Consider the following 13,887-nt stretch of genomic DNA (forward strand, 5'->3'; position numbering starts at 1 on the left):
GACAAGAAGATTCCGAGTGGGAAATACTCAGCAGCTTGTTCAATAACTGCATTTCAAGAGATAAGAGTATTTGCAGTCAGATTTAAACTCTTGAGTAGAATGGTAGAAGGGCTGCTGGGAGAGGGATTTGGGAGCAGGTTGGATTAGGGGACCTGATTAGTAGTACCTGTGGCAAGTGCCTTGGTAGTTGTGTTTTCTGCAAATGATCCAGAGGTGCAGATATGCCAGTCGGACACTCCTTGAGGAGTGAACGTGGCCGTGGCAGCTCAGTGGGCAGCTGTGCCCGTCTCTGTTCTGATTCCAGTGGGAACAGCCAGTTGTATGTTTTCAGTAGGGGTACCCAGTTGCAAGTTTTCCTTAGGATTTCCGTGTGAACTCCTAGTTTTAAGTTTTCAGTATGAATACCCACTTGTATGTTTTCCTCAGCTGTCCTGTGTTTGAGCAACTACTTGAAAGAGCAGTGTTTGGCCTCCATGAAGGCAGAGGATTTTGCTTTGGAGTCTGTTAGAAAATGGCTCTACAAGTCCCTATACATAAACCCACTATTTGTAGGCTTTTAATGAAGTATCTGGTTTAACTTTCTGGGTTTTATTGCCCTGCTGGCAATTGATCCCCAGGGTGTTCCCTGCCAGTCCCAGGGCTCTCCCTGCATGATATTTGCTCCCTTTTCCCATGGTTGGAATGAGGTGGGTGAGGATTTCCCCTTTGTTTCAGGAGGGCAACTTCGAGCTTGCTTTCATTCTCAATTTCTTTCATAGATTTTCATTTTTGTTATCAGTATGTGCTTTTTTTTCTTTGAAGTATTTAAAGCAATTTATAATGTAAGGGATCCAGAAAAGAAAATCAAAATTAGTGGATAGATTCCACCTTGATATATGAATATTGAACATGCCTTATTATTTATTTTGAGAGATTAGAAATCCTTTCTGCTCACCTTCTGTATAATCAGTGCAATTTGTGTTTAGTTTGTTTCATGGGGATTTTTTGGTGGATTTTTTTCCCCTGCTCTTGCTGTATCTTTAATGACAATCATAAACTCTGTATCAAAGTAAGAAGTATTTCTGCATTGGGGAGGAGGATTTCAGGGACTGTTTAACTAAGCAGATTCCCTGGAGATAATGGAAATGTCAGTTTTGGGAGTAATTCTGGGAGTTGCTACATTGGTTGTGTTTTGCAGAGCTGTGTGGGCAGAGCCCAGCACACACGGAGATGTTTGTCCGGCTTTGGGGAATTTTAAACACCAGTATTCTGTCCTGTATGTCTGATCCTGGAGGGATGAAGATCCCACTCAGGCTGCTAACGTGGGCTGATCCTGCAGGGAAAGGGCCAGCAGCGGGAGATGTTATCAGTGCTCTGTGGAGCAATTTTGGGAGGGTGTTTGTGTTGGCGGGGGCAGGCGGCGATGGGCAGGAGTGTGGGGATGGCCGGCAGAGCCTGGAGCTCCCGGGACAGCCCGGGGAACGTCCTGGGAATGTCCCGGCAGCACCGGCACCAGCTGCCTCCACCACTGCCGGGTGTTATCCACGCTGGGCCTCAAGTGTTGACGTTCTTGCTTCCTGCAAGGTCGTCTTATATTTTATTGCTTCCTTTTTGCTGTAAGATAATGGATTTTTTTTTTCCTTATGGAATGTGTAAAGAATTTTGAGGTGGCTTCTAGTTGAGTTTTGCATAAAAATTCATTATTCTCAGCTTTATGGAAGCTGTTCTTCCTTCTCGAGGATTTTTATACGCTAAAACTGTGACATCCAGTTCTAAAAACATCATTGTTTGGGTTTGCTTTATTATTTTTATTCCATAACATTCAGGCAATTCCATTTTCTTTTCACAATGTTTGGGATACTAATAAACCCTGGGTTTGATGCAGGATTTCTCTTTCTTCCTGAATCTTGTCAGAAGTATTTGGTCTAAACTGGGTTAGTTTAAGGTGATGTTTTGTGGGTTTGCTTGTTTTTCTTGCAGAAGACTTAACAAAATTGGCATTTGTTTTAGAAACAAAGGAAGGACTCTCTTGCCAGGTTCCCGTGGTCTGTTTTTTTTAGGTACTAATTGTGAGAGGTGGAGGCCAGGATTTTGAGATGCTTAGATTCCAATAGGAAATATTTCTTGGTGTTGGGAGAATTATTTGGCTATTAATAACATAATAATTATAGACTGAGCATATGGGAAGAAAAGCTGCGGTTCAGTCCTGGTGTTCAGGTTGTATTTAATCTGCCTATTTAATGGGAAGCCTGGAATGTCTCTTTATATCCACACAAGCTGGAATTGATGTCATGCCATTTTTGAGTGGTTTTGCTTCTAAGGATAGCACAGCATGCTGGCTTTAATGAGACAAGCGATAATCAGGCCTGAGAAAACTAATCAATTTTAGAGAGCAGCAGGAGGGATTCTAAAGTTAACAAGCAGAATGCAAACTTCAGGAATTTGATTAACGGGAATGAATTGGCAATGATCAATAAATTGCTGTCTGTGGAATTGTCAGCCAGTGCTTGTGGTGATTTGCAGATTCTGACGGTAAAACACTGAGGTGCAGCTCCTCAAACCCCAGATCTTGAGCAGCAGGGAGGCTCTGGCTGGCGGGAGGGCTTCGTCTGGGCTCACTTTGGGGTCTCCAAGCGTTGAGAACAGAAAAGGTGGATAGAACAGAAGGGAGGAAAAAAGTAGGCTAATGGAGGGAGTTTGCCTTAGATTTTCTTTAATGGCCGTGAGACAGCAGCTGGGAGAGGAGTAAATCACACTGAAAGCATTTGGTAAATGCTTCACTGAAGAACTGGAGGGCTTGCTGGGGTCTGTCTCCAATGGGATGTTATTTGTGATTTATTGCAGGTAAAATTCTTCAGTTTTAAGGAAATTATTTTAGCAACACACACTCATAGGGCTCTTGCGTGGTATATACATTAAATCCATTGCTCAGCTCCTATTCCTCTGGTTTCCTGGAGATGTGGCTTGTTGCGGAGAGAGTGAAGGACACGGGGAACCGGCCCAGCAATGCAGAGTTTGCTCTGTGTTCTTGCTCTGAGTCTACAGCCAGAATTCACAGAAACTGGGCCCCACTGGCAGTGTTACGGCTTCTCTTATTACAGTTGAAATCATTCCTAGTACTTAAGCTTGTGGGGGATAAGGATCATTAAGGAAGTTTAAGAAAGGGCAAGAGCTGAGAGAAGCCGTTAAAGAGGAGGAGAGTCTGGAAGGGTGAGAAGTTTTGCTGGTGGGTCACGGTCCAAAGCCTTGCTTCCAGAAGTTACCTTTCTGTCCTCACTCCTGAACTGGGGTTCTTCTTGGACTCAGGTGTTGTACCAGAAGGAAGGGGAAAAAAGGGATTGTTTGCCAGCAGTGGTAAAGGTCAGTTGTCCGTTTGTCTTCCCGCTTTGTTTCACTCGGCTGGTGGCCAAGGCTGGTGGCTTGGCAGGGCTGGATGCAGTGCTTTAAGTGCTGCCTGACTCAGCAGTATATAATGTATGGGACATCCGGAATCGGGTCTTTTTTAATAATTCTATTTTGATGTGAAACCCAGACATGTTATTTGGAGTGCTCGGGGTTCCAGCAGTCTGTGTTGTGATTTGTCAGCTTAATGTAATACTGTACTTGGGGTTTGAGTCTGGAAATGCATGGCAAAAAGTCCAGTTGTTTTGGCAGAAAGGGGTGAATCAGGAATGTCCTGCAGAATGTGTTCTAAGGTGCTGTGAGAAGGTAGCCAGGTAAATGAGAGGTCATGTAAGATGTGACCCGCTTTTCCCAATTTTGGCTGATCCTCTCATTGAGCTGATTGCTGAGTAGTCGAACCCAAACTATTAAATGGTGCTAATTTATTTCCCTTTATAATGACCTCTATTTGAAACTGAGTTCTAGCTTATAAAATAAGCTGATTTTTGTTGTTGTCCATTCAGGTTTTTTAATCTGTCTTCATGGTTGAACCTCTTGTACTCTCCTGCTGCCAGTGAAGGCAGAGCTGTAGTTGAACGAGCAGTACTCACGAATCTTCTCAGAAATGTGAAATACAGGTGTTACACAACTCCTACATTATATATTTACCATGATGACTTTATTGGTATATTTACCTGTATGATTTTTACACTGTGAGAGCAATTTGTCCTTGGGAAGCAAATTTTCCTTCTTTGATTGTTGTTGCTCATTTTGGAAATGAACAAGCTGTGCCTCTTCTACATGTATAAGTAACTGCAAAGTGGAATTATTTTTATGATGTAAAAGGTTCCCAAGTGCTTCTGTCTTCCTGGATCCCCTTTTATAGCTGCTGCTCAGCGGGGTACTAACTCTTCTCCTCCCCAAACTCTTGCTTGTGAAGTATTGGAGACACAACTCTATTCATTTTTGGGGTAGGTGAATGCTGCCTGGGCTGCTGTCCCACCCTAATATGCTGGTCTAGCATAACATATGTGTTCTTCAGACAGTCCTAAAGGCGTTAGTCTTGAGGTAAACAACATTCCAATAAATCCTGTTTTCAATCCAAGTTACGAGCAATGGGAGAGCTTTGTAGAGCCGTAGTTACAATTGTCTTGGGTTTATGCTGTTAAAATAACTGCAAGTGTGTCACCTCTGTCGTACAAAAATGAACTTGGAAATGCCTTCCGAAAGTGATCAACTTGGAACTGTTCATAGAAGCACAGAATGAACGTGTGTGCAGCTGGGAAGAATATTTCAGTGTGCTGAATGCTGTGCACCAGGCTCAGGGAGCTTGGGTTAAGCTGTCTTTAGTTTTCCAGCCTTTGTCTCCCAGAGCCTCCAGTATACACAAACTTTAATCTTATTTACTGAAGTATTAGTGTGTGGCACTGTGGCATGTACAGATTATTGTTCTCATCCCAGTGGTTTTCTAGCTGATTCACTGTAGTGTGATATCCATTGATACCCATTTATAATACAGCCTTTGCTTAAATAGCCAAGGCACTCGCAGACCAGGAGTTAATCCTGTTCTCAGTGCTGGGTTCTGGAAATACTGGTCAGATGCTGTCAGTGGATGGCCTCATCCCCCTGGGACAGGAGTGAACCAGTACAGCTGGAATAGATGACACATGCAAAAAAAGTAATTTCAGCTCATTGTCTTGGCACCGACTCTGGAGCAGCTCATTTGGGTATCTGTGGGAAAAAACGAAACGCAAAGTCTACAGTTTCTTTGCCCAGTTGTGAGGGTGAGACAAATTGTGACTGTTGCATTGCTGGTCCACCTGCAAAAGGATGTCAGCAGAGGGTGATCTGCACAAAGTATGCTCCATCCATGTGTTGGAGGAGTTTGGGTATCACAGACTTAATTAAAAGGGAACTGGGAGACTCTGGATGTGCAGCTCTTGGCGCCTTTGGCCAGGAGAACGCGGACGTGTGGGTTGTCCTGTGTGTAACCAGCCCGGCACCTTAGTAGTTACTGGAGGGGCGAGTAATTGTGCCTCCAGAAGTGTCATGTTGAGTTGGGAAGACAATTTAGCACAATTACTGTGTCTCTCCTAGAGACTTACCTTCTTACCTCACCTTCACTCCAAAGGTGTGATGTTCTGCCCGTCCCTCCTGCATTCTGACCTGACTCAGCTCACACTTACCTCTGCCGTGACGTTTTCTGCTGGAATTCCATCCCTGGCTGAAGCAGTGTCTCCTTCTGCTCAAGCCGTGCCCTGTACTGCTTGAAATAGAATTATATATACCATGACAAAAGATTTTCCTTCTGCTGCCTGTGGCCTGTCTTGCCAGGTGTATCACCCGGCTGCCTCACGTGTGCCAGAGGTGCGTTTGGCAGGAGCAGGGACATGCAGCTGCAGCTTCCCAAGCTCTTCCTTCGGGAGAGGTAATGCTGGCAAGCACCTGGAGTTGGGTTTTGGAATGGAGATGATGTCAGGTTTGCTTGTTGCTCATGTGTGAGACACGAGTTTGGATTCCAGGACACGATGTTACTTACCCAGGATATCACGTAGAGTTTTATAATACCAGTGCCTTAAATCAATAATCACCACAATTGTGTGGATTTCTGGAGGAAATTGTGCTCTTCAGAAGTCATATCGACATCTTGTGTGGAGAACATTTCTGTACCAACCAACTGCCCTCTTAATATGCTCTTGTGTCAGTTGGTCGCCATGAAACATCCATATTCCAGCTGTACCTACGGAGCTCTCGGTCCATACTAAATCGTCCTAGAAAATGACAATCCTGAGGCACTTTGAAAATTGATATCCAACAAACTGCTGATATTTTGTTGTGGAGATGCAATATCATACAAAACTTCCACTTTTTCATCAAATATCTTTCTTTTTTTTTTTTTTTTTTTTTGAGATTGCAAAGGCAAAACTGCTGGGGAATGATTTCTAAAATAATGATCACATCTTTCTTGAATTCAGTTCACTGCTACTGTAATTTAGTAAAGAAACTGAGTTTCATATTGGATTATACAGTAATACATTCTTCATACTATTTGTAATATGTTTGTACAGTTACTGTGTGTCAGAAAACAGCTGGAGATCATCAAATTTCTGTACCACAGTCACAGAAGATTTAATGTGAAACTTGGGAGCAGCGGGGCACCATTTACTCTTGTGTTGCTTCATTCAGATACTTCTTATTTCTGGTTGCTTTTATTTGTGTAGCTAAGTTTAAAGTTAGAAAGTACTGCTCAGGATATGAGTTTAAAAGAGAAATGAGGGCACAAATGTGTAGTTTGTCTCAAAATACTGCCTGGGAAACTCAGAAATGCGCCGTGGTGTCAGGGAAGAGCAAATAATGAAGTATCAATGAGGTACGTAGTTCATTCAAGTAAGCAAATAATAAGAGTGGCTTGGTTTTCTTTTTTGTTTGGTTTGGGTTTTTTTGGAGGATCTGAGATCTGATACTTTGATCTCAGGATCAAAGGAAAACTGGGAAAGGTCTTGTTGTTGTCCTTATCCAAAAGATCTGTTGTGGTCTGGCTGCATCAGGCACTTTGGTCTTTTCTTATTAGAAACTTGGGGGCGAGGGTGATTTGGGGAGTTTAATGTGTGTATTGCTGTCTCTGAATATTTGAATACCTGCTTCTCCTGGCTGTACTCATGGAGAAGAGGGGTTGGAACAGGGATGACCTCTTTGTTCACAAGTGGGCAGTAGCTTGCCTGCATCTCACTGGCAAAAGGAGTGTGAAAATGGGATGTCTGTGGTTAGAAATTCTGTGAAATTTTTAGAAAATGAGGTTTTGGTCTTGGATGAGGATCCTCCAGCCATTACACGGGCTCCTTTCCAGCTGTGTGAGTTGGATATGACGAGAGAAGACTTTGGTGGCTCTCCTCTTTCCCATCTGGGAAGGACACAGCTGCTTAGGGCGTGTGCGCGCCTGGCCTTGTTTTGGACTTCAGCCCTTCAGGAGCTCTCCAAGCTCTGCGTGGTATCTCCATGGCTTCCCCTGCCATCACCACCTGCTTTGAGAGCACCAGTGTGAAGTTTTGGGGTCCTGTGTGATTTCTGTTGCCAAGCTCCAGCAGGTCCACTCTGCTGCGGGCTGCTCTGCCCTGAGCCAAGCCTGGAATCAGTGACAGAAAAGAGCAGCTCATGTGGTTTATTTTTGCTGTCACGGCCTGGAGAACCTGCTTACCTGGTGTGATTGTGTGTAGGGATGTGGTAATAGGGTCTGGTACGACTCCGTGCCGACCGGGAGCTGTGCCAGGACCGCACTGCCAGCACGTCCGATGGTGTGAGTGCCGATGGCCTCATGATGGAGCATCATCAGGAGAACAGGAGCCTCTCTGGGGTGTTTGGGGTGGGGAGTGGGAACAGAGGGTGCCATTGGACTCGAGAAGGCTGTGCTGGAGCTGCTGCTGTGCCAGACTCCTTGTAATTCATCCACTGACACCTTTAAGAGAGGAGAGCACATGGTTTGGCTGTGGAGGAATTTGACATTTCAGTGGATGCGGTGTCAGGAAGGGGTTGTGGGATCTGTCCCATCACTTAAAAACAAGATGTGTGGATACAGCTGTAATGTGTTAAACACTTCATTTTATTTATGATTTCTGTAGCTTTTCATTTGGTAAGATAGTGCAAATGCATTACATTTACACAATATCTTTTAAACAGCAGACCTATCACAGGCACTCTGTCCATTACTGTGTAGCTGCATATTTTTAGCTTTTGCTTATTTTAGATTTTTTTTCTGAGTTTACTCTTACCTTTCTGAAGCAATTAACTTCCTAAAGCCATCAGCAAAGGCTTTGAATAAATCAGTGCTGAAAACGTGCATATGCTGCATGCACATGTGGGGATTTGCTGTGCAAGAACACAGTCCAGGCATGTTAACTTCAAAAACAAACAAAAAAAAGGACCTGCAGACTTGATAGTTTCATGTCTGATTTCAGTCTGCATATTGATTGCAGTTTCATATTACCTGGATGTTGTTTTCTCTGTTAAATGTTTTCTGTGGGTTACCTTTGCTTCTGGGATCTCTGCTGGTTTGTTTTACCTGTTGAATTTCTGTTAATATTGTGTTATGTGTGAATTTCTCCCAAATTAAATGCATTGTTCCCTATGAAAGTGGTGTACTTGTAGGTATAATTAGACTTTTTTTTTAATAAAGAACTCTGCATTGTGGTTCTCTTAAAACGTGGAGCAGGTTAGAATATAAGCCAATATAAGAAAAAGTCTTATCTGATGACAGGCATTTAAAAGGCTTTAAAAATTGGAGATTGCAAACTTGGTATCCAGAATAGGTTTTGGATGCTGGATATGTATGAAGGAATATGGAATTTCACTTCACAGTTTAATTTTAGTAAGATAATAAAATGTTTATTGAAATAATAACAATATGTATGAATGACTAAATCAGATTCCTTCTGGGTGCTAGAATTCCTTGTAAATTGGTCTTTAATCAGTGGGAAAAACTTTACTTAGAACAAGGGTTAAACCAGCAGGTGAGTTGGCTGTGGGAAAAGAGAGAGGTGGGAGGGGGCTGTGGAGCCCTCTCTGTTGGGCAGGGAGCTGAGTTTTCAGGAAAGGTGGAAACCAGACAGTGCCAACACAGAGCATGTAAGCTGGTGCCTAGAGAAGGATGTTGGTAAGCATTGGCATTGACCCCAGTGAGGGCATTAGAGGGGCTTTTGGGGCCCCCCAAACTTGGCCTGTGCTGTCTTTGTGATAAAAGCCTCTTCCAAAAAGACTCAAAGAGTCATTGAGGTTGGAAAAGACCTCCAAGATCATTGAGTCCAACCTGTGACCAATCACTACCTCGTCAACCAGACTAGAGTGCCACGTCCAGTCGTTCCTTGAACACCTCCAAGGGATGGGAACTCCACCACCTCCCTAGACAGCCCCTTCCAGTGCCTGACAACCCTTTCAGTGAAGAAATTCCTCCTGACTGACCTTTTTTGTGTCAACAAGTGGTGAGACAGAGCTTGCACCAAACAGAAACTGAAATGGCCATGGCCCTATGGGGTAAACAGGGGGAGACTGACACTTCTGGTGTGTTGGGGTGAGATCTGTGTGTGTAGGTGGTGGGGCCATCGCTCACAGCAAGATGTTCGTGTTGGAGCCCATCAAACCAAGTCTGGCCAAGCTGCCGACTCGGCGGTTTCTGGGCAGATGTGTCGCCCCTCTGTAACCCAAGTGAGACTCAAGAATGGAGGACAAGAGGTTATATGTAAGAGATGGGGCTGTACCTCATGTGTTCAAAAGGAAACTAAAAGTGGGAAGAGCAGACAGTGCTGTCAGAGCTGTGTTGCTGCAGATTTAGGGCCCTGTGTGGTTGTACAGCCCTTTTATGGGGCAGAGGGGCGGCAGCCCTGCTGGAGGTGATGGACACATCTGCCTTGGGCAGAGGCTGGGAAATGACTGGGTGGGAGGAGGTGGATGAGGGGAGGAGTTTCTGCTCAAAACCAGAAGATAAAGAAATTTTGGTGGTAAGAGATGTAGTTAAAGACTATCCTGAGTTATATCTGGCAGTGGGGGGATGGTTTAAAATGGCCTAAAGAAATTAGGTGGTTTTGCTTTAAGTACCGTCAGAAACAGATTCATCTCTGTGAAACAGTTGTTTCATGAATGCAAGAAACTGTTACCAAATTTCAACTTTAAAATTCAAACGTTAAAATGTTTTAAGATCTTGATAAGGAAACTCCAAAAGAGATACAAATTATTTTTAGTATGCTGTTTTCATTTATTTATTTCTATGATCAGCTCTGGTTAGATGATCTCATCTCTAGATTCCAGCAGAAAACATCTGTGATGAGGCTGAAGTTTCACACTACTTCTTCTTAATACTTCAATTTCTGTAAAAGAAATTACTAATTTACTGTATTTTCATTCAGCTCAGTAGGATTAGATCTTACTAATATGCTAAATTACTATATTAAAGAGAGTAATATGTGCTGTATGTGAAAAGAGTGGTTGACAAGGGAATAAAATAAAAAAAATAAAAAGTGAAAGGTTGTAAGTTAATACTTACATGAAAATAAATTAAGCAAGTTGTTTTCACTACCTTACTGGGATTTTCAAACATAGATTAAAATCAGTTTGTAGAGAATGATTTTATATCTTCGCCTTTTGATTTATAAATGATGTAATCCCTTTTGGGGGAAAGGGGAGACTTGTAATTCTTTTTGGGTTATTTGTTTTGACAAAACGATACTGATAAGCTTCAGATTTAAAGGAAAACTGAACATTAAATTTATGCTCTCTGTTATTTGAAGCAGCACAAAGCATGGACATGATCCTGGATCACAAATACGTTCTCCCTCATTCTCCCTCGGTGCTGGAATAGAGCTGTTACTTTAATCCGTATTTCACCAAAAGCCTTTTTGCTGACCTACTTTGTCCCAGCCTAGCCCAGGTTTCTGAGAGGTCGTTTGGCCACCCTGACTGTGTGGGAGGTTATCTGGTGTAGGATCTGAGTCCTGCTGTCGTTTGAGGTCCCTTGGTTTCATTTTCGTGTCGCTTTATGAATTCTGCCCTTCCTGACCACGTGTTTCTGCTAAGCCCTGCACATCTGCCATTTTCTGAACTGCCAAGGAAGCTCCTTGGACACGTTTTTTAACAAAACCCATCTAACGAGTTCTGTGCTGAATTAGTCTCCATAGCTGGAGAAGACAAATCTGTTCTAATGCGGTACCAGGTGATTTGCAAGTTGTGTGCACGATTTAATAGAAATGAAATTTAATGCTCAAACTCCCTCCTATAAAATGTAAGTGTTGTAAAATCCTGCGTGCTTGGAGTTCTGTATTTTGGGTAGCAGAACTTTCCTTTTTCAGTTCCTACTGAAGGGAGCAGTTAATATTAGGATGCCTGCATGGCGACATCCTGAGTCATCGAGGTACTTGACAGCTACTTTCCAACCAGAGCAACTGGTTTGACAAATGAGCTTGGACTTATTTTATCACTTCAGAGATAAATTTTTAAAGACTCTTTTAACACATTTAAGGTTGGCACAGCTGATATTTTATTAAATAACAATCAAGAGGTTGCTAAGTCCATTTATTTTTGTGCCTTAGTTTGTTCCGTGTTGCAGATCAAAGCTCCGGTTCAGTCACACACCATACCAGTGGGGAGGAGGAAGTGACTGGGTTTCTATTCCTGGCTGACCCCAGCCTCGGAACTGAGGAAGAGCTTTAAAGGAAATGCTACATTCAGCTCTTTGAATCTTTCCAAGCATTCAGAAGTGCTACCAGCACTGGCTTCCTGCATGCAGCATTTCAAGGCGTGGACCTCATAAAACTGCTGTCCTGATTTCAAAATGAAACCAAGGGAACAAGGGAAGCCCTAAAACTTCATGCAAATAGCAAAATTACAGTTGCAAATTTTATCAAAAACATCCAAAACATTCTATTTTTACCCAGCAGGCAGATGTGCAAACCAGCTGGGTGGGAAGCAGTGGAAGGAGATGGGGTGGTGAGTGGGCAAGGGATGCCCGGAGCCTGATGCAGCTGCTGGTAGATGGTCTGGGGTCCTTCAGTGTGGGCAGGGGAGAGCTCCATGGGGCTGAGGGACATCTGCGAGGAGTCAGTGCAATGTTAGGGATCTGCTGAGTCTGGGTGGCATTTGCCCAGCAGCCCTGAAGGATCAGCCAGCCTGCAAAGATGTCCTCTGATGAACCAGCCACCGTGATGGGGCTGCTGGGGGACCTGAAGTTCCGTAGGACCTGAAGTGCTGTGGGTTGGTGAACCCAACTTCAGCCCTTGGCAGAAGGGTAGGTTGCAAACCTGTAAGGTCACTGAGCACGTGGAGTCTCTTGTGAAAGAGCCATCCTTGCTCCTGGAAGAAAAACACCACCTCAGCCGACGTCCTGGGATGCTGTGAGGTTGTCAGTGAGCTGTAAATCCAATCGACCTGAATAGATTTGATTTATTTTTTTTTCCTTTGGGACTTTGACCCTCTTCCTTGCCAGAGGCCATTTAAAAAGAAAGAACCCAACAACCCCCGCCTCGCCCAAGTTGTCATGGGACTGGAAGAGCGGTTCTTTTGTTGTCCGGAGAGAGTCGGAAGTGAAGGGCAGGATTTAGTGGTGGCTTTTCAGGATGAGGAGTCACCTGCCTGGTTCCCTGAGGGTCAGTGCTGAGCCGGGGCCTGGAAAGGGAGCATGTGGAGAGATTTCTGGGTTAGCTGATATGGAGCTATTTTGGGTAGTGAGTGCCAGGTTAGAAGTCTCTGAAAGCACCGGGAGCACAGAGTCGAACGGAGGGGGAGCTCCAGCTGGAAAATGTGAGGCTGTGAGCCTGGGGAATATTATCTATGCATTGCTTGCACAGTATGGAGCTCGGAGCTGGCAGCTGGGACTCGGGAGGGGGTTATGGGTTGTCACTGATAGTTTTGGGAAGCCCTTAGCTCACTGTGCAGGAGCAGCTCAAAAGGGTGAAGGGTTTTATTACCAAGGATGAAGGGAACAACCCAAGGCTGTATTCCATGAGCCTTGGTGTGCTTGTGTCTGAGCGCTGTCCCTTCAGTACTGCCTGGTCGTGGGGTGGGAGGGGGCCTGATATGTTCTTAATTTGCTACCAGTTTTGTTGATATGTTTGTCTCCAGTGCTTAAGAAATCGTCCCCAAATGTCATTAAGTTAAACAGCCAAAATGGAGGGGAGAGAATGGGAAATCCAGGGTGGTTGTGGTGATATCTTCCTGCACAACATTTTTTCCTTTCCTCATTTTTAATACATGGGTGTGTATTCCCCCTACCCCGTGTTTTATATTCCATACTTCATTTTGTCTTTAAAATTGCAAATAAATCAAGGTGATTATGAGAAGCAAGCTCTTCCAGCTGCTGCCTGGGGAAATTCCTATGGGCTTGAAAGCCATCCTTCACTTGTTTCATGCTGTAGTCATCGTTCCAGAGACATCTAGGAAATTAAAATCTTCTGTTATAAAGATGGGTTACTCTGTCATACATATTATCGTCAATAATTTCCTGGGCTGTCCCTGTCGTCCCCACACACTTTGGATTGTTGTACCAGCACTGAGGAATTGTTTTGCCTCCTGTGCTGCTGCTGTGGATCTGCCACCAAAAGCAGCCAAATCCCAGTCTGACAAAAATCAAAATTCTTCTCACTTAACATCTCTGCTTTCTCTCCAGCTTAGGTGCAATATATTTGTAGTAAATTGTGTAAATATAAGTTTAATAGGATTAATACAAATTTTTAATTTAAATGTAATCTTAAGAAGTGATTTTTCCAAATGCAGCATACATTGTCCTTCAAGAAAAATGAGACATTGACTATGTTTTAGCCATTCCAATAGCTTATTTTTCTTGGTTTTCTAGCAGCAAAGGATAGAACTCGGTGCTCTCATATCTCTAATCACCCTTTCCCAGGGAAGGTGATCGTGTTTGTTGTTCCTGTGGTAGCAGTGTGCTCTGGTACTTCCCAACTCCTCATTTCATGGGTGCATTAATGTGGGGGGTTTCCAAGCTGAGAAAATTGACTGTGGGGAAGGAGCTGGTTCTTATTTCCCATGTGC

The 13,887-nt window shown here is 43.7% G+C and overlaps 1 protein-coding gene across 1 annotated transcript in view; it reads left to right on the top strand.

Moving 5' to 3' along the window:
• The window catches only part of NR3C1 (nuclear receptor subfamily 3 group C member 1), a 64,875-nt gene that overhangs the window by 3,790 nt on the left and 47,198 nt on the right, over positions 1-13,887 (top strand). The window lies entirely within an intron of this gene.

Source organism: Lepidothrix coronata, unplaced genomic scaffold, assembly GCF_001604755.1.
Source record: "Lepidothrix coronata isolate B3197 unplaced genomic scaffold, Lepidothrix_coronata-1.0 Scaffold100, whole genome shotgun sequence".
Lineage (NCBI taxonomy): Eukaryota > Metazoa > Chordata > Aves > Passeriformes > Pipridae > Lepidothrix > Lepidothrix coronata.